Source organism: Canis aureus, chromosome 28 (assembly GCF_053574225.1).
Source record: "Canis aureus isolate CA01 chromosome 28, VMU_Caureus_v.1.0, whole genome shotgun sequence".
In the NCBI taxonomy this organism is placed as follows: domain Eukaryota; kingdom Metazoa; phylum Chordata; class Mammalia; order Carnivora; family Canidae; genus Canis; species Canis aureus.
The window spans coordinates 15,359,936-15,378,002 of NC_135638.1; the positions used below are offsets into that span (position 1 = coordinate 15,359,936).

The window sequence follows — 18,067 nt, forward strand, 5'->3', positions numbered from 1 at the left end:
AATGCTGGCCTCATAGAATGAGCTAGGAAATGTTCCTTCTGCTTCTATTTTCTGCAAGAGATTGTAAGGAATATCATTTGTTATAATTTCTTCTTTAAATGTTTAGTAGAAAAAACTGGTGAGACCTCTGGACCTATTGTTTTGTTTTTTGAAAAGTGTTTAATTATGAATTCAATTTCCTTATTCCATTTCTCTAGTTATAGATGTTTTTCCCTTTAACTTAGCACAAAGATTGGGAATAACTTAACAGATTTGGAATAAAAAAAACCTGGCCCTTCACCACAAATTATTTGAGTAGAACCCCTCCAAATTGTTATAATATTCCTGTAGCACAAAATGAATGTGTTCTAAGCATATGGGCTGGCCTCCAGAATCCATGAGATGGGTGAAGTTCCAGGCCTGGGTTGAAAGAACTAGAGAAAACTGAATGGCCAGAAGCACCACCAAAATCAGGCCTCAGAACCGTCTGGTGAGAATGCCAGTAACAATATGGCAGCCACCACTGTCACGGTGGAACCAGACACTCAAAAGATCTGTTGATACTAAACGAAGTCACTGCTGCCATCTTTACTGCCCCTGAAATAATGTCTTCTCTACCTTTGAACCTTTGCAGCACTCACTATAGATTCAGTATATTGGATTAGAAAATTCATTCGTCAAGCCAAAATCCTTCATCAAAGTGGCTTCTTAACATGTCTAAGGTCTGTGATGCCCTCTACCACCAATGTCTGTCCCATTTGTTTACTCTTTCCTAAAAGCCACACTGTGATTATAGACAATGTGCTAGCAGATGGTCCTTCGGTAGTCACTAAAGATACCAAAGAGATTCAAAGCAGGAATTGAGACTCAATGCCAAGGAAATATGGGCCATCTCTTGCTTTGTAGCAAATAAAATCACTTGCATAAATGCCTATAGCTCAGGAGTATCTCTTCCTCCAGTGACTATGTTCACTCAAAGGGCATAAAGTCTTGAAATTCTTAAGAATACAAATAGAGTCAATATCATTCCTTATTTAATCTTCATCTCTAGGAATAAAGAAGATATATCTAAACTTTAAGCCTGTGTTCCCCAGGGTTCATAGGAAGAGAAATATCAAACCCACATGGAAGCCAATGGCACATATATAAGATTCTGCACATTAGCTACATGTAATGCTGCCATAGTCTTTCCTTGACATCTTGCTTTCTTTTGCAAAATAAATATTAATACAAGAATTTCATGCTTTCTCAGGAGTGAGACAGACATATATCTATTAAGAAGCTGTTATTAAGAAGCAACACAGAAAAAGTCTCTAATAACAAGAATAAAATGACTAAAAATGATGTATCATCAGGGACATAAAATACTCAAAACGTTTTTTGAGTACTATAAAACAGTGTGTTTTGATGGTGGGATGTGGAGAGGAAAATAAAAGAGGCTTGGGGACAATGTGCTGTTTTCTTTACTGCAGAATTGAGTACAAAATAGTTCCAATGACTTAGCATGTGACAAGCTCTTAGTTTTATGCAAGTTAAAGTGAATTTCTGGAGCATGGCATGTCTGTAAGCCTGGCATTTGTAGAAATGACAGTCTGGGAAAAAGCTTTTAGCATATTCTCAAGCGGTGGCTAAAGGCGAAATGTGAGACCTCTCCTGTTCTGCTGAATGAATCTTTATGGAGACCTGATGTGTGATTATCTTATTTTTGAGGGTGAAGGAGAATTTCACATGTCCTTAGTGTATTGTGCTTCCCTATGCCCTTATTCTACAAAGAAACCAAGTTTAAAAATCACAGAAATGCACAATTATACTACATACAATTACACTGTCTTAAGATACCATAACAATACGATGCTCCTGTTGTAGAGTAGAAAATAACATACAGGCAAAAAGCAGATTTAACAAACAAGATTTTAAGTATGATGTGGGCCATGTAGCTGCTGTATCCTGTGAAAAATAGGTCCCTGGCCAGCCTTATAGTTCCAAATTTCTTGTTTATTCTCAAGCAAAATGCCCTCAGGATCTGGCCTGTCATAGAAGAACACATCACACCAGTGAAACCCTATGACTTGGACTTGAGGTACCAAATTCTACTCCTGTATTCTCAAGTGAGAGAAAGCCACTGTTTTGACAGGTTCTAAGAGCTTTTACCAAACAGCCCAATCTGACTCAACACTATCGATGACATAGTCATAGTGGTATTTTTTGCCAGGTAGGACTCTTCTCACAAATGTAAAACAGTAAATTATAGAAGGTCCAAATGGGAATGCATGATACACATTGATCTTTCCAAGTTTAAATTGCAAGATTGGTGGCACTGCATAGACTACATGGTCTGCTTACCAGCTTGCTTTGCTAGACGTTTGCAGCAACAACTATCTTTTGCTCTGAAGTAAAAGAACTTCTGACTTTAGTATAAAAATATTTTGTAGATACCTTTGGAGTCATTATTCAGAGGCCTGGATGAATGCCCTCAATCTGGAGACATGAATTAAATAAGGAACAATGCATAGCAGGTAGTAAGTGTATGTTCTTTCCATTGCATTAACTGCTATGAATTGGAGAGGAAAGAGATTAGAATACTGTCAAAATTAATGGCATGCTATTTTCATGTCAGCAGATAGAATTGCATGGAAGTTTTATAAACAATTCCAAATCCATTGGCTTTGAGCATTGACGTTATTAGAGGTTGTTGAATCTATATAGTTTGTCATTTGAAGACAAGGCCCATTTTGTATTCTGTTCTGCATGCCCACTGCCTTTCATGGTATCTCCTTGTAGATTTTCTCACTTATTAATACTTAAACAAATCTGAATAAGTAAAAGCAGGCCCTGAGATTTGGATTGTCATGAGAGCAATTTGCTCTTTTTTTCCTGTTTGAATTTCCTCCCTTTTTTTTTAATAAAATAATTTTTATTGGAGTTCAATTTACATTTACCAACATACAGAATAACACCCAGTGCTCATCCCGTCAAGTGTCCCCCTCAGTGCCCATCACCCACTCACCCCCACCCCCCCGCCCTCCTCCCCTTCCACCACCCCTAGTTCGTTTCCCAGAGTTAGGAGTCTTTATGTTCTGTCTCCCTTTCTGATATTCCCCACACATTTCTTCTCCCTTCCCTTATATTCCCTTTCACTATTATTTATATTCCCCAAATGAATGAGAACATATAATGTTTGTCCTTCTCCGATTGACTTACTTCACTCAGCATAATACCCTCCAGTTCCATCCACGTTGAAGCAAATGGTGGGTAATTGTCGTTTCTAATGGCTGAGGAATATTCCATTGTATACATAAACCACATCTTCTTTATCCACTCATCTTTCGATGGACACCGAGGCTCCTTCCACAGTTTGGCTATTGTGGACACTGCTGCTAGAAACATCGGAGTGCAGGTGTCCCGGCGTTTCATTGCATCTGAATCATTGGGGTAAATCCCCAACGGTGCAATTGCTGGGTCATAGGGCAGGTCTATTTTTAACTCTTTGAGGAACCTCCACACAGTTTTCCAGAGTGGCTGCACCAGTTCACAGTCCCACCAACAGTGCAGGAGGGTTCCCCTTTCTCCACATCCTCTCCAACATTTGTGGTTTCCTGCTTTGTTAATTTTCCCAATTCTCACTGGTGTGAGGTGGGATCTCATTGTGGTTTTGATTTGTATTTCCCTGATGGCAAGTGATGCAGAGCATTTTCTCATGTGCATGTTGGCCATGTCTATGTCTTCCTCTGTGAGATTTCTCTACATGTCTTTTGCCCATTTCATGATTGGATTGTTTGTTTCTTTGGTGTTGAGTTTAAGAAGTTCTTTATAGATCTTGGAAACTAGCCCTTTATCTGATAGGTCATTTGCAAATATCTTCTCCCATTCTGTAGGTTGTCTTTTAGTTTTGTTGACTGTATCCTTTGCTGTGCAAAAGCTTCTTATCTTGATGAAGTCCCAATAGTTCATTTTTGCTTTTTTTCTTTTGCCTTCGTGGATGTATCTTGCAAGAAGTTACTGTGGCTGAGTTCAAACAGGGTGTTGCCTGTGTTCTCCTCTAGGATTTTGATGGAATCTTGTCTCACATTTAGATCTTTCATCCATTTTGAGTTTATCTTTGTGTCTGGTGAAAGAGAGTGGTCTAGTTTCATTCTTCTGCATGTGGATGTCCAATTTTCCCAGCACCATTTATTGAAGAGACTGTCTTTCTTCCAATGGATAGTCTTTCCTCCTTTATCGAATATTAGTTGACCATAAAGTTCAGGGTCCACTTCTGGGTTCTCTATTCTGTTCCATTGATCTATGTGTCTGTTTTTGTGCCAGTACCACACTGTCTTGATGACCACAGCTTTGTAGTACAACCTGAAATCTGGCATTGTGATGCCCCCAGATATGGTTTTCTTTTTTAAAATTCCCCTGGCTATTCGGGGTCTTTTCTGATTCCACACAAATCTTAAAATAATTTGTTCTAACTCTCTGAAGAAAGTCCATGGTATTTTGATAGGGATTGCATTAAACGTGTAAATTGCCCTGGGTAACATTGACATTTTCACAATATTAATTCTGCCAATCCATGAGCATGGAATATTTTTCCATCTCTTTGTGTCTTCCTCAATTTCTTTCAGAAGTGTTCTATAGTTTTGAGGGTATAGATCCTTTACCTCTTTGGTGAGGTTTATTCCTGGGTATCTTATGCTTTTGGGTGCAATTGTAAATGGGATTGACTCCTTAATTTCTCTTTCTTCAGTCTCATTGTTAGTGTATAGAAATGCCATTGATTTCTGGGCATTGATTTTGTATCCTGCCACGCTACCGAATTGCTGTATGAGTTCTAGCAATCTTGGGGTGGAGGCTTTTGGGTTTTCTATGTAGAGTATCATGTCATCGGCGAAGAGGGAGAGTTTGACTTCTTCTTTGCCAATTTGAATGCCTTTAATGTCTTTTTGTTGTCTGATTGCTGAGGCTAGGAATTTCCTCCCTTCACAACAACAGCTAAACTTATTGACTGGTTTCATATGACAGAGAGGGTTCTGAGTCCTTAGCATTCTAATTTATTGAATCCTCACAACAACCTTATGAGGTTCCATTACCCTTACACAAATGAGTAAACTGAGGTACAAGGAGGTTAAGTAACTTGCCCTAGATATTATAGCTATTGAGTGACTGAGCTGTTATTTGAACTAATAATGCAGCTCTGGGTCTTCTGCAGATGTGTTCTCAATTATTCCACTATGCTATTGGGGCACACATGAGCTAAAGAAGAATGACCAAACTGGCCCCTCTAAAAAATTGTTGGCAGTTTCAGTATCAAAGCAATTTTATCTCTTGATTATCATAACTTTTCACCGAGATCCACTTTACCATTAATCTAAAAGAAATTGCTTTCTGTGGCACTCAACTCTGAAAATTTAAATATCTTTAATAATGTGAGGTGGGCTCTATCTTTTTTTTAAAGATTTTATTTGTTTATTCATGAGAGACACAGAAAGATGCAGAGAGAGGCAGAGACACAGGCAGAGGGAGAAGCTGGCTCCGTGCCGGGAGCCGGACATGGGACTCGATCCTGGGTCTCCAGGATCAGGCTCTGGGCCAAAGGCGGCGCTAAACCACTGAGCAACCCGGGCTGAATTAATTAGATTCACTCGAACATTCCATCAGTCAGCAGAACTCTTCAGTATCTGTAGGGACCATGCACTGTTCCAGACACCAGGGAGCCTACAATGTATAAACCAATTGTCTTCCTTCAGGAAATCACAGTGTATGGTTGTTGGAATTAAATAAGAAAAATGTAAGTAATGTCTTCAGTGCCTCATGCATAGTAAACCCTAAAAATACATTAGCTATTTTAATTAAACCAGAGCATTTTCTTTACCCATAGGTGTCTAAAAGGATAAGCAAACTTAGTTTAAAAGTCCTCAGTCCCTGATGATGTCTGACAAAACACAAAGACTACCAACCAAAGAGAATTGGGGAGTTGGAGGGCATACTGAAGCACAGAGGGCTGCCCAGGCTCTACCTTTTGATGATAACATTTTAAAGCAATCCTTTACCAATTCCAGCCCACTTGTTAATATTTGAGGGATATGAAGGAGTAAAACATTTGGATACATCATTAAATATGTCCTTTCATGTATTTACTGTATATATCTAACATATAATTAAATATTTTTCTTTTGCTGCAATGGAAAGAACATGTCTGTTTCGATTATAAAGCACCGCCCTTATTTGACACACATCCTGATCCACATGCTTTGGGTTATAAAGCACCTTCCCTTTGTGATGGGAGGTATCTAAAATCCCACTTATTCTTCTCATTTGCAATTTCTACATGCCTTAATTAAATTCACTCGAATATCCTTGCAGTACTTAAATCTCATTTCTGATGAAAGTACTGTGGTTGGTTGTATGATGGTTGCTTGTAGTTGTTATTATCGTTTTGCTTTATGTAGGGACTGGTTTCCGTGCTGTCTCCTTTCCAAAGGTTGCTTCTAAAATAACTCCCATTGCCCAGCCCAACTAAATAGAACACTATCACATAAATGTTTAAAAACCATTGACTATGGTATTAGTAGACACGCTTTCAACTACAACATATTTTATGTGTAACAATCAACTCACTTAACTGCGCTTGCTTTGTGTCCCTCATTTGTCCCATGGGAGTTGTGATCATCCATTCCTCATAGAGCTGTTTGTTCATTTGCTAATTCATTCCATCAGTCAGCAGAACTCTTCAGTATCTGTAGGGACCACACACTGTTCCAGACACCAAGGAGCCTACAATGAATAAACCAAGTGTCTTCCTTCAGGAAATCACAGTGTACGGTTGTTGGAATAAAATAAGAAAATGTAAGTAATGTCTTCAGTGCCTCATGTATAGTAAACCCTAAAAATATATTAGCTATTTTAATTAAACCAGAGCATTTTCTTTACCCATAGGTGTCTAAAAGGACAAACAAACTTACTTTCAGTCCTCAGTCCCTGATGATGTCTGACAAAACACAAAGACTGCCAACCAAAGGGAATTGGGGAGTTGGAAGGTATACTGAAGCACAGAGGTGGGTGATTAACTTTACTTAACATTATATGAAAAGCTTCACAGAGGAGGGTATTTGATATTTGATATTTGCGCAGAAGGTGAGGAAGAGGAATTTGATAACTGGATAAGAAAAGAAAAGGCAATCTGAGATCTGGGTGGAAGGAATAGCATATGTAGAAGCCAACAGATGTGGACATGCATGGCATGGCATGTCTGACCAGGGTGTAGAAAAAGATAAGAGATGAAATTGCTAAGGCAAGTTGTGGTCATGTTACAAACAGCCTCAAATGTCATGCTAAGTAGGAAGTTAGAGACTATCCTATATATAATGCGGAGAAATATGAAAGTTTTAAAACAGAAAATGACAGGACTGGACACATATTTCAGAAATGTCAGAGCTATACACATCTGAGTGTGAAAACCTAGAGATGAGAATGTACATTCCAATTTATGGTAATAATTTAGTTAAGATATAAAGAACTAGCACGGTTAGGTGAAAAAGTAGATTGCAAAATCACTTTGAAGGAGAACGAGGACAATTTGGTGAAGGGAAGTAGGTAAGGAAGAGATTGAAGGGATTGTCGGGGTGGCTTAGTGCTTGAGCATCTGCCTTTGGCTCAGTGATCCTCGAATCCCACATCGGACTCCCTGCATGGAGCCTGCTCCTCCCTCTGCCTGTGTCTCTGCTGAATAAATAAATAAAATCTTAAAAAAAAAAAAAAAAAAGGAAGAGATTGAGGGAAATTGAAGAATTTTTTTTCTTTTTTTATTTTTTATTTTCATTTTTTTGGAAATGAATCTTTTCAAGTGATACTTTCATTTTCCTTTTGAGGTAATGTTGAATATTGAATGGGTCAAGAGTCAGGAAGGATAGAGAGAGAAGGAGAGATGGGGGTAGAGAAGAAATGGATGCCAGGAATTAGAGATCAGTCAGATTATATATATAAAATTGTTGTCCCTGGTAAATGGCTAGGTTGCTATAGATTTTAAAAAATTAGGAACAAGCTCAAAGAAATAAAAGATGCAGATTGCAGAAATAGGGCACATTGAAGAAATATGGTCCAATCTCACAAAAGACAAATATAGTAGATTCATGGATGAAGCGCATATATTCAAGAACCAGAGGGTGAGAATAGAAAATGAGACCTGATAACTACACTGTAGATTCTTATGGTCTAAAATAGCATCACGGAGAGTATTTTTTTTTCTAATAGGTTTTGGTATATTAAAATAAAACATAATCTAAAGACTAGGAATTTTTAAGATTCAGTGAAAAAAACAGGGAAATTGATTTGTTTACATATATAAGGAAATTAAGGCTCAGAGAGGCATTGTATCTAATAAAAAGATCTGATATCAAACTCCAATCTCTGTTTTTATAATTTGAAGAATCTTATCATTGTACCACTCTTTTTAGCTTTCAGACATAATAATAGATCTAAAAAGAGAATGATATAATAAGACAATGCTGACTTTTTAGATGAGGTAAATGTGTTAGGATACCAAGCAAAGCAATTTTGTTTTCTCTAATTATTCCCTTTAATACTGGCAATTGAATAATACATAAATATTAACACTACCAGCAACATCCAGTATTAAAACTCTCCACTTTCTTCCAATTAAAGACACCTTAACTCTCTAGCTTGAGTCTGTCTTAGGTGGAATGCACTGATTTACTATTTCTCTCCTATTGCCTCTAGTTTCTGGCCTCTTCAGAATGTGTAAATTGGGGTTGGGCGGAGAGGTTAGGGATCAGAAAACATCCTAAGAGACTGGTAAAATTTTAATTTGGTCTTCCGGCTTTTCTCTCCTAGGTGTTTCCATGGATTTCTCAGAAATACCTATCCTCAGTCGGTACCTCTGGTTACAATTTCATGGAGTTGAAATGCCTTTTTTCCACTGACTGGCAGCTTACAAGGTGAAGCACCTTCCCCTTTGGCTTCTACATCTGGAAATCCACCCATAAACTCTTTCTGGGGTGTTCCCCTTATTGCTGATGGAAAGCCCTCTTGAATGGGGGGTCCTCTCAAGGTGTCTTCCCCTTACATTATTCCACCATTGGTACAGTTGAGGCTGGCCCCAGTGTGGCCTCTTTTCTTAGTTACTAATAAGCTAACCAGCCCCAAAGTCAAGTACCCATCCTCCATGTCTCCCAAATCACTAGGGCACATGCTGTGTGAGGGGTTCTCATGAAGCTTGGATTACACTTTGAAACACCTTCCTTCTCATCTTCGAATGGAGTTGGGTGCTGTGGTAGGCAGCTTCTAAGATGACCCCCCCCCAATTAAACAACATATCTGTCTCTCTTGTCCTCTGTATTTAGCAGGGAACTGTCATATCTCAATCACATAAATACATACACTTTACATTAGAAGCTGAAAATTCTGTTGGTTTTATGCTGCTTTACGCTATTTGTCCAAGAGCAGATGATGAACACCAGTCGGTCTTTAGGGGGCAAGGGTTATTACAGGCAAGTAAAACAATGTTGTTTGGTGTCTCAAGTTTTAATCTACAACAAATTAACACTTCACATACCATTTGCCACAATAGGAAAACCAGAAACAAAATAAGTACTTCATGTTTATTCAAATATGTCATTTTTTGTTTTTGTTTATATATACATATACATATGGAGTTCGATTTGCCAACATATAGTATAACACCCAGTGCTCATCCCGTCAAGTGCCCCCCTCAGTGGCCATCACTCAGTCACCCCACCCCCCCCGCCCACCTCCCCTTCTACTACCCCTGTTCGTTTCCCAGAGTTCAGAGTTTCTCATGTTTTGTCACCCTCTCTAATTTTTCCCATTTTTGAAGCCAATTATAACAGAGGTTCTCATTCTGCATTTCATCTTCCAGAACTTCCTGTTGGCCTCCTCTCCATCTTCTTTTTCTAGCCTTTCCCTGACATCCATTCATTCCACTTTTCCTCTTTATGGCATTTTTTTTTCCCCTCCATTTTTTAAAACTCTCCTCCCTGGCCATAGTCACACTAGTTTAAGCTGTTTCTCCAATGCATTAGTACATTTGTTTCACAGGTGGCTCTATCACACAACCTGGATCAAGATCCAAGGAGAAATCCGTTATTCCTTGAATCATCTCTATCAGCATCATTGTACAGGAAACAATGCTTCTTCATACACAATGGGCAACTGTTACAAAAAAAAAATACGTGATATAAAATATTGAAATACCAACTTGAAAACACTAAACCTTGCTAATAAAATGACTTTGTATGAAATAGATATCCCATATTCATAAATATGATGGTTATAAATATTTTGAGAGAGAGAAACATAAGACGCAATCTTAGTATTACGAGTACTGATCTTAAAATGTCGTCATGTGGATAGACAGTTTTAAAGGTTTTTAAAATAAAATCTGATCCAGTCTAGCTCCTTTTTGTCAAGCCATGATTTTGCCTTTCCTACCTTCTGCCAATAATAACACTGTGTCTCTCCAACCCTCATAAATTCTATCCTCACTGCTCTTGACACAATTTAATGAATAGGCAATGTCCTTTTGCTCTCTCTGGCCTTATAATGTTGATCCCTATGCCTGGTTGGTTTCCCATGTCAGCCTTCCCTCATGACACTCTTTTCCTCTTTCATCCCCCATACCAGCACTTACATTTCCATGTAGTCTGCATGTGCGACACTTAGCAAGCGTTTTCTAATGTTTCCTGAATAAGTAAATGAATGAGTTAATGAATAAAAGTGTAGTACGGATAGATACATTGCTAAGTTCCCATCTGACACAGGTGAAGTACAAATAATGGCCACCGTGATTGAACACCCTCAATCCACAAGCTAATTTGTTCCTCTGGAAGAAAGTAGTCGCAATGCTCTGTTCTGCCCCTTCTTAAAACTGTTTCTCAAATTATGTCTGATGATTGAATGCATTACTAGACTAGAAATTTCTTTTTTTGATAAACTACCTTCTTAAATAAATTATCAATCACTCTTTGCATGACCTTTGTTTTCAACCTCTTATAGTATAGCTATTTTCACTATCAGACAGTTGTTCTTACCAAAACCATCACTAATCTTCCAATTGCTACATTGAACCAATTGTTAAATTTCAGTCCTATATAACTTGCCCATAGCACTTGACATTGTTCACCCTTACTCTGTCTTTTTTTTTTTATTTATGATAGTCACAGAGAGAGAAAGAGAGAGAGGCAGAGACATAGGCAGAGGGAGAAGCAGGCTCCGTGCACCGGGAGCCCGACGTGGGATTCGATCCCGGGTCTCCAGGATCGCGCCCTGGGCCAAAGGCAGGCGCCAAACCGCTGCGCCACCCAGGGATCCCCTTACTCTGTCTTTCTAGAAACTCTATCCTGATATTTGTATTCCATTCTTTCCAATGTCTAATAATTCTGTGGCCATTTCATTTGTTGGCCTATCCTTTGTACATTCACTGTGTGTTAGGGCTTCCAGAGCAGGGCCTTCTAATCTTGCACCAAATATTCTCCCCTGGAGAAACACTCCCACTGCTTTAATTTTATGCAAATTTTAATTATGTTTTCAGCTTTTGTCTATTTTCCAGCTTCAAATTCAAATTTTCAATTGTCTCCTGGGGGAAAAAACCTTTAATATTGCACAACCAAAACAAAATTCTTAACACACCTGTATTCACACACAGTCTCCTGCATGTACCTCCATCAGAGAGGAAGTATATTTTATGTTCAATAACATGGAGTCTGGGGCCACACTTCTTAGGATTACATATTGGCTCTAGCACTACCAGTTTATGACTTTGGACAAGTTGTCTAACCTCTCTGTGCTTCACTTGGGGATAATTATGACACCTTTTTAAGATTGTTTAATCTTTTTAAGATTGTTATAAAGGTGTAAGAAGTTGTTCATATAAAATATTTAGAAGACTATTGTGATGGATTGAATGTTTGTGTTCTTCAACATTCACATGTTGAAATCTAAAATCCCCAAAGTGATAGTATTAGGATATGGGCATCTGGGAGATAATTAGATCATGAGGGTGGATACTTCATGAATGGAATTAATGCCTTTTTAAGAAGACATTAGAGAGCATACTTTCTCTCTCTCTCTCTCTCTCTCTCTCCTCTCCACCATGTGAAGATACAATGAGAAGACAACTATCTGCAAACCAGAAAGCATGACCTCACCAAATATGGAATCTACCAGTGTTTTTATCTTGGACTTGCCAGCCTCCAGAACTGTGTGAAATAAATTTCTGTTGTTAGACCTACCCAGGTCTATGGTATTTTATTATAATGGCCTGAAGGGACTAACACAAATGTCTAGCACATAGTAGTCACTCTAAAGTTTGGCCATTACTAGTCATTATTACATTTACCACAACATAATTCACTTTTTAATCCTATGTCCCTGCTCACTAAACACTGAGATCCCTTATAGTAGGAACTATTTCTCAGTCATCTTATATCAGGTTCCTAGGCAGCTCCTGCTACATGAAAGACAATCCATGAAAGGCACGTTGAATATAAATCCCACCTGCATCCTGTGTTCTCACAATAATTTAGTGACTTACCACCAGAGCAACCTCAGTCCTATACAACGCCCCTCCCAGTCATCAAAGTCTAGTGCATAAAGAACCTCTGTCCCCCATCTCCACTGCCTCCGGGAGCCCTCATCATATCTCACTTGGGCTATTGAAAAGGCTCGCTAGACTGTCTGCCATGACCCTTACATATCATTTTTAGGTTTCCTTTCTTCAAAAGAAAAAGAAGGATCATGTTACTTCTCAGTTGAAGGCCTCTCCACTTGTTACCTAGTACCCAGAGAATAAAACCCAAACTCCCTAGTATAACATACAAGACTTTTCACACTCTGGTCCCTCCCTGTACTGTCTCCTGCCACGTCCCTCAATGCTCCTGCCATCCTGAAATAAATGTTTGATAAATAGGCCAAGTGCTTCTGACATCCAAGTCTATTTACCTCTTCATCTCTTCTATTAGACTACAGTCAGTTTTTTAATCACAGGGTTGTCACCCAATTCCACAAAGCCTGATCAGTTGTAGATACTTAAAAAAATGACTATTAAGCTCATCACCAAATCCAATCAATCCACTCAATGGATATTTTTAGCATCTACTATTTCTTAAATGCTGTACTAGTTTTAGCCTGGGAAATTAAAATGCTCCCTTATGTAAAAGTAATAAGCTGCTCAAAATATAAAACAAAAAGATTTCCTTTCTTTTTCTTTCAATTTGGAAAGGAGTTGGTTAAAGAAAACAAGATTCCTGGGAAGGTGGAGTATGGAGAAGAAGGAGGTAATGATAGGGACAAATTTTTTCGTGTGAGGAAGTACCAAAAAATAACAGGCAGGTATTGTGAGTCCAATAAACTAATTTTTAGCCCCAAGAAACCCTACCGATGTAGGCTTTCCACACATGCTGACAACTCCTTGGCTGGAATCTCTCTTCCTCTCTTCCCTGCCATTACCTCTATGTCCCCTCTTCCTTTTCCCCCAGTTCTCAGAGCTGGGCACTTTCTGTAGCAAGATTGAGAAAGGAAAAGAGAAGTTTGGAAGATGCTGATAGAGAAATGCCTTAAAGATTACAATGAAGAATAATACGCTATGGTGGAATCTATATTAACCGATGAGTTTTTCATTCCCGAATATATGTATGGCTACATAATAGTTGCTGGCCTCAATGCAATGCATAGGCTTAGTTTTGCAATGCAACAGTTGTAGCATGTACAAGGACTCAGAAAGGAATAGGCAAGGCTATGGTGTTTTCCACCTTCCCTAGCCTTAGCCACAGCCAGTAGAGAATTTCCTATCTCCTTTTTATATTGTTCTTTTAGGGAAAAGATGAGATCAATTCAAGGCAAAATAAAAGGTTTGTTTGTCCAAACTTATCATCAATGAAATGAAGGAATGACACAGTGGAAGGGGACCTAGATTAAATCTCAAGTACTGCTAAGTAATTATGGGACTTTTTGATGGGCGGGGGTGGGGGAAGGACTTGTTTTCTGAAAGGAAAGGACTTTTCTGAAAGGAAAAGAAAGGACTTTTCTGAAAACAAGAGGGTGATCACATGGCCATTCCTTGTGGTTTAAGGTCCAGTTAGGACCCAGGATCAAAGTACAGAGTTCTTCTAATTAAACTAGAGAGAGGGACGCCTGGGTGGCTCAGTGGTTGAGCGTCTGCCTTTGGCTCAGGGCGTGATTCTGGAGTCCCTGCAAGGAGCCTGCTTCTCCCTCTGCCTAAGTCTCTGCCTCTCTCTCTGTGTCTCTCATGAATAAATAAATAAAACCTTTAAAAAAAAATAAAAAACAGGGGATCCCTGGGTGGCTCAGTGGTTTAGCGCCTGCCTTCCGCCCAGGGCGTGATCCTGGGGTTCCTGGATCGAGTCCCACGTCAGGCTCCCTGCATGGAGCCTGCTTCTCCCTCTGCCTGTGTCTCTGCCTTTCTCTCCGTGTGTGTCTCACATGAATAACTAAATAAAATCTTTTTAAAAAATAAAAATACAAATACAAATAAATGAGAGGGAGAGAGAGAGGGAGAGAGGAGGAGAGAGAGAGAGAGAGAGAGAATGTTGAAAAATCTGAACATAAGAAACCCCAAGCTAGGCAAATGATGACTATACATAAGAGCCACACTAAAAACTCGGATCAAATTCTCATTAGTCTTAAATTACAGGTCTAGCTGGTGATTATTGTGCAGATATGCAACTTTTTGGAAGAAAACTGAATTATTTCCTAGGATAGAGACTTTTAAAAATGGCAAAAGTAAAATAGCCCTGCCAGTGTTCTAGTGCGCAATTGAATGTGTGCCTAACACCACGTCCCTTTACAATGCCTTCCTGTCCTTTACATAATTTTGTTTTTCATAACTAGTACAATTAACTCTTTTTCATAGAAAAGGGGAAAAATGCCCTCTTGGCAAAGTCAATTATCTGAATTGAGCCCCTTGTTATTTCTACAAACACGGAGAGGATGTATTACTGCATTCATTCTTTAACAATTAGAGTTAGAAGACTGAATGTTTTGGGGACTTTCACCTGAATTTACCCTCTTTCTTTCTTTTTTTTATTGTCCCTATTGGGGTATTTTTTTTATTTTTAAAATTTAATTCAATTTGCCAACATATGTTATAACACCCAGTGCTCATCCCATCAAGTGCCCTCCTCAGTGCCTGTCACCCAGATACCCCATCCCCCACCCACCTCCCCTTCCGCAACCGTTTGTTTGTTTCCCAGAGTCAGGAGTCTCTCATGGTTTGTCTCCCTCTCTAATTTTTCCCACTCAGTTCCTTTCCTTTCCCTTATAGTCCCTTTCACTATTTCTTATATTCCATGTATGAGTGAAACCATATGATTGTCCTTCTCTGATTGACTTATTTCACTCAGCATAACTCCAGTTTCACCCACATTGAAGCAAATGGTAGGTATTTGTCTCTAAAGAAGACATAGACATGGCCAACAAGCACATGAAAAAATGCTCCACATCACTTGCCATCAGGAAAATACAGATCAAAAGCACACCAGTGAAAATGGCGAAAACTAACAAGATAGGAAATAACAAATGTTGGAGAGGATGTGGAGAAAGGGGAACCCTCTTGCACTGTTGGTGGGAATGTGAACTGGTACAGCCACTCTGGAAAACAGTATGGAGGTTCCTCAAGAAGTTAAAAATAGAGCTACCCTATGACCCAGCGATTGCACTACTGGGATTTTGCCCCAAAGATACAGATGTAGTGAAACACTAGGACACCTGCACCCCTATGTCCATAGCAGCAATGTCCACAATAGCCAAACTGTGGAAGGAGCCACAATGTCCTTCAACAGATGAATGGATAGAGAAGATGGGATATATATACACAATGGAATATTACTCACCCTTCACCTCCTTTCCTACTTCTTGGGAGAGGCAGCATTAGAAAGAGCATCTACTGGGTTATAGTTTTCAACTTCCCCTAAGACCCTCTATGATCATAGTCACAGATTTAGTCCTTAGGATCCTGATTGGCAAAAGTTTCAGTTGAACTAGATAACTGGCTGGATCTAAATCCCAATAAATATGCTTGTTCTTATTTTTAGACTTTATTCCTCTAAATGAAATAAATGAGAGTAATTTTAGGTACATCAATGGCACTAGTAAAGCATTCACTGACTTCAATAATAAGAGTAACAATAACAATAAAATTTTATGGCTTTTTTTCTCAAAGGAAATTGGAACACTTTACCAACATTATTGTCTCATTAATCTCACGTCATTGAAAAATAGTGCAGCACTGGGAAATTGGAAGGGTATGAGCCAGAGAGTTAGACAGACCTGTTTTCTACTTACCTACCTGGAAATTGTTTCAGTAATGAGTAAATAAGATAATGTATATCAAGCATGTATTTGCATAGTAAGAATCCAACACACTAATTCTTTGTCTCCTTCCCTATCTCTCTAGATCTACCAGCCCTCTCTCCCTTGATCTTCTCTCCCTTCCCCTGTTCTGGCAATCCCTCCCCTCTCCCTCTTTCCTTTTGAGACCAGTTCATTGGAGTCTTTGTTTTATTGGTCCAAAAATATTCTGATCCCCTCTGAAAGAAGTCATATGTTTGTTATCACTACTCAACTGTCATGTATGGGCAAGAATCCAGCTCCTGCTGTCAGTCAAGTCTCCAGAAGTTAACTCCAGATAAGTAACTCTTTCTCTCAACATCATCCTTCTCAGGGTTGGAAGAGTTTTAAGTTTGAGCCATCATAATGCCCACATTTTGGGCACCTCAATTAATCTCCAAATGGAGATCAGCTGAAAACTAACATGCAATGAGATGGGCAAAACATGCAATGAGATGGGCAAAGAATGAAGGTCAACTGACTTTTTATCCACCCAAACACCTTGAGTGGAGATTATGTCTCCATTTTCTAAACTAGGAGAAGTGGGGGCTTTGTAACTGCAGAATGTGAAGTTTTATCTTATAGAAGGTAGTGTAATATATGACATTTAAAAATACTTATAGAAGGAATAATTCGTTCGAGAAAGTGTCAGTCACATAGCTATCCTTGGGTCTTGCCCAGAGCAAGAGGTATTAAATGACAATGTTTATTCAGATACATGCCTGGATAGCCTGATAAACTAAGAAGTATTAAAATCTGTGGGATACTAAATTTGATGATGTCTTGGAGAAAAATAAATCATGACTTTAGTTGCTGGCAGCAAATTTCTCTGAATCTTAATGGAAATGTGAGGTCCAGTCACTGGCTTGAACATCATCTTCATTTCAATAAAAATTGAGCAAAACTTCTGGATTCTATAAACACACATTTACCATGAAACTATGAGAAACAGTTCCTGAATCCAAGTGAATAGGAGTGCAATGAATAATCCTTCAGAAAAGCAACAGATTTAGCAATGGGGACTGATTTTTAAGTTAGTATTTAAGAGGCAAATTTGTATAGCTTGGCTGAAGTAATTACAAAGGAAGACAGTAATAATGTAGCATTACAAGGCTGTAGGTTTTAAAGATGGAGGAGCAAAAGTAAGTGCGATTGCATTTTTAAAGGCTATAGCAAACCAGAACAATGTGATATTAGGCAAAAGAAAAGCTGAACTGCTCTCAGTGACATTTTCTCAACAGGAAGATGCATTACCGAAGAGTGGGGTCTCCCCAGGGCTGCTAGAAATGCTTCACTGTTCATGTCATTTCACACAAAACACATAAAGCTGCTATAGGAGGTGGACAAGGTGACCTGACGGGTCTCCTGTCTCTAATTTCTGTGATTTAAAGGTTCTGTGCTATTTCCCAGCAAGAAGCACTGCTTCTTAGTGATTCCATTTATGAAATGACCCTACAGGTGTTTTCTCTTAACTTACACCTTTGCAAACTCTTTTTGTTTCCACCTATGCAGTGAGACCCAGGATTATAGTATTCAGCATCACAGGAGAGAGGGAGGGTGAACGGGGAGGTTTAAACACTGTAAGTGGTTACTTACTCGGGGGAAAAAAAAAATAAAGGCAAGGGAAACTGGAGGAAAGGTGAAAGTTCATCACACACTAGTGAGTTTCTCCACATCTAAATGGAATTTTGATCCAGCTACCACATTTCTATATGGGAAGCTATAT

At 38.9% G+C, this 18,067-nt stretch overlaps 1 protein-coding gene across 5 annotated transcripts in view; it reads right to left on the minus strand.

Moving 5' to 3' along the window:
- Window positions 1-5,404: 5,404 nt before the first annotated feature.
- Window positions 5,405-18,067, minus strand: part of ZC2HC1A (zinc finger C2HC-type containing 1A) — a 190,034-nt gene continuing 177,371 nt past the window's right edge. For 2 of the 5 annotated variants that reach the window (XR_013367106.1, XR_013367104.1), the window contains 4 exons: window positions 10,628-10,679; window positions 10,054-10,149; window positions 6,580-6,735; window positions 5,405-5,676 (listed from right to left, as the gene is read on the minus strand). The gene's annotated coding sequence lies outside the window, so the exon portion shown is untranslated. The remainder of the gene's footprint in view (window positions 5,677-6,579; window positions 6,736-10,053; window positions 10,150-10,627; window positions 10,680-18,067) is intronic. The other 3 variants (XR_013367109.1, XR_013367107.1, XR_013367105.1) reach the window with 2 other exon arrangements.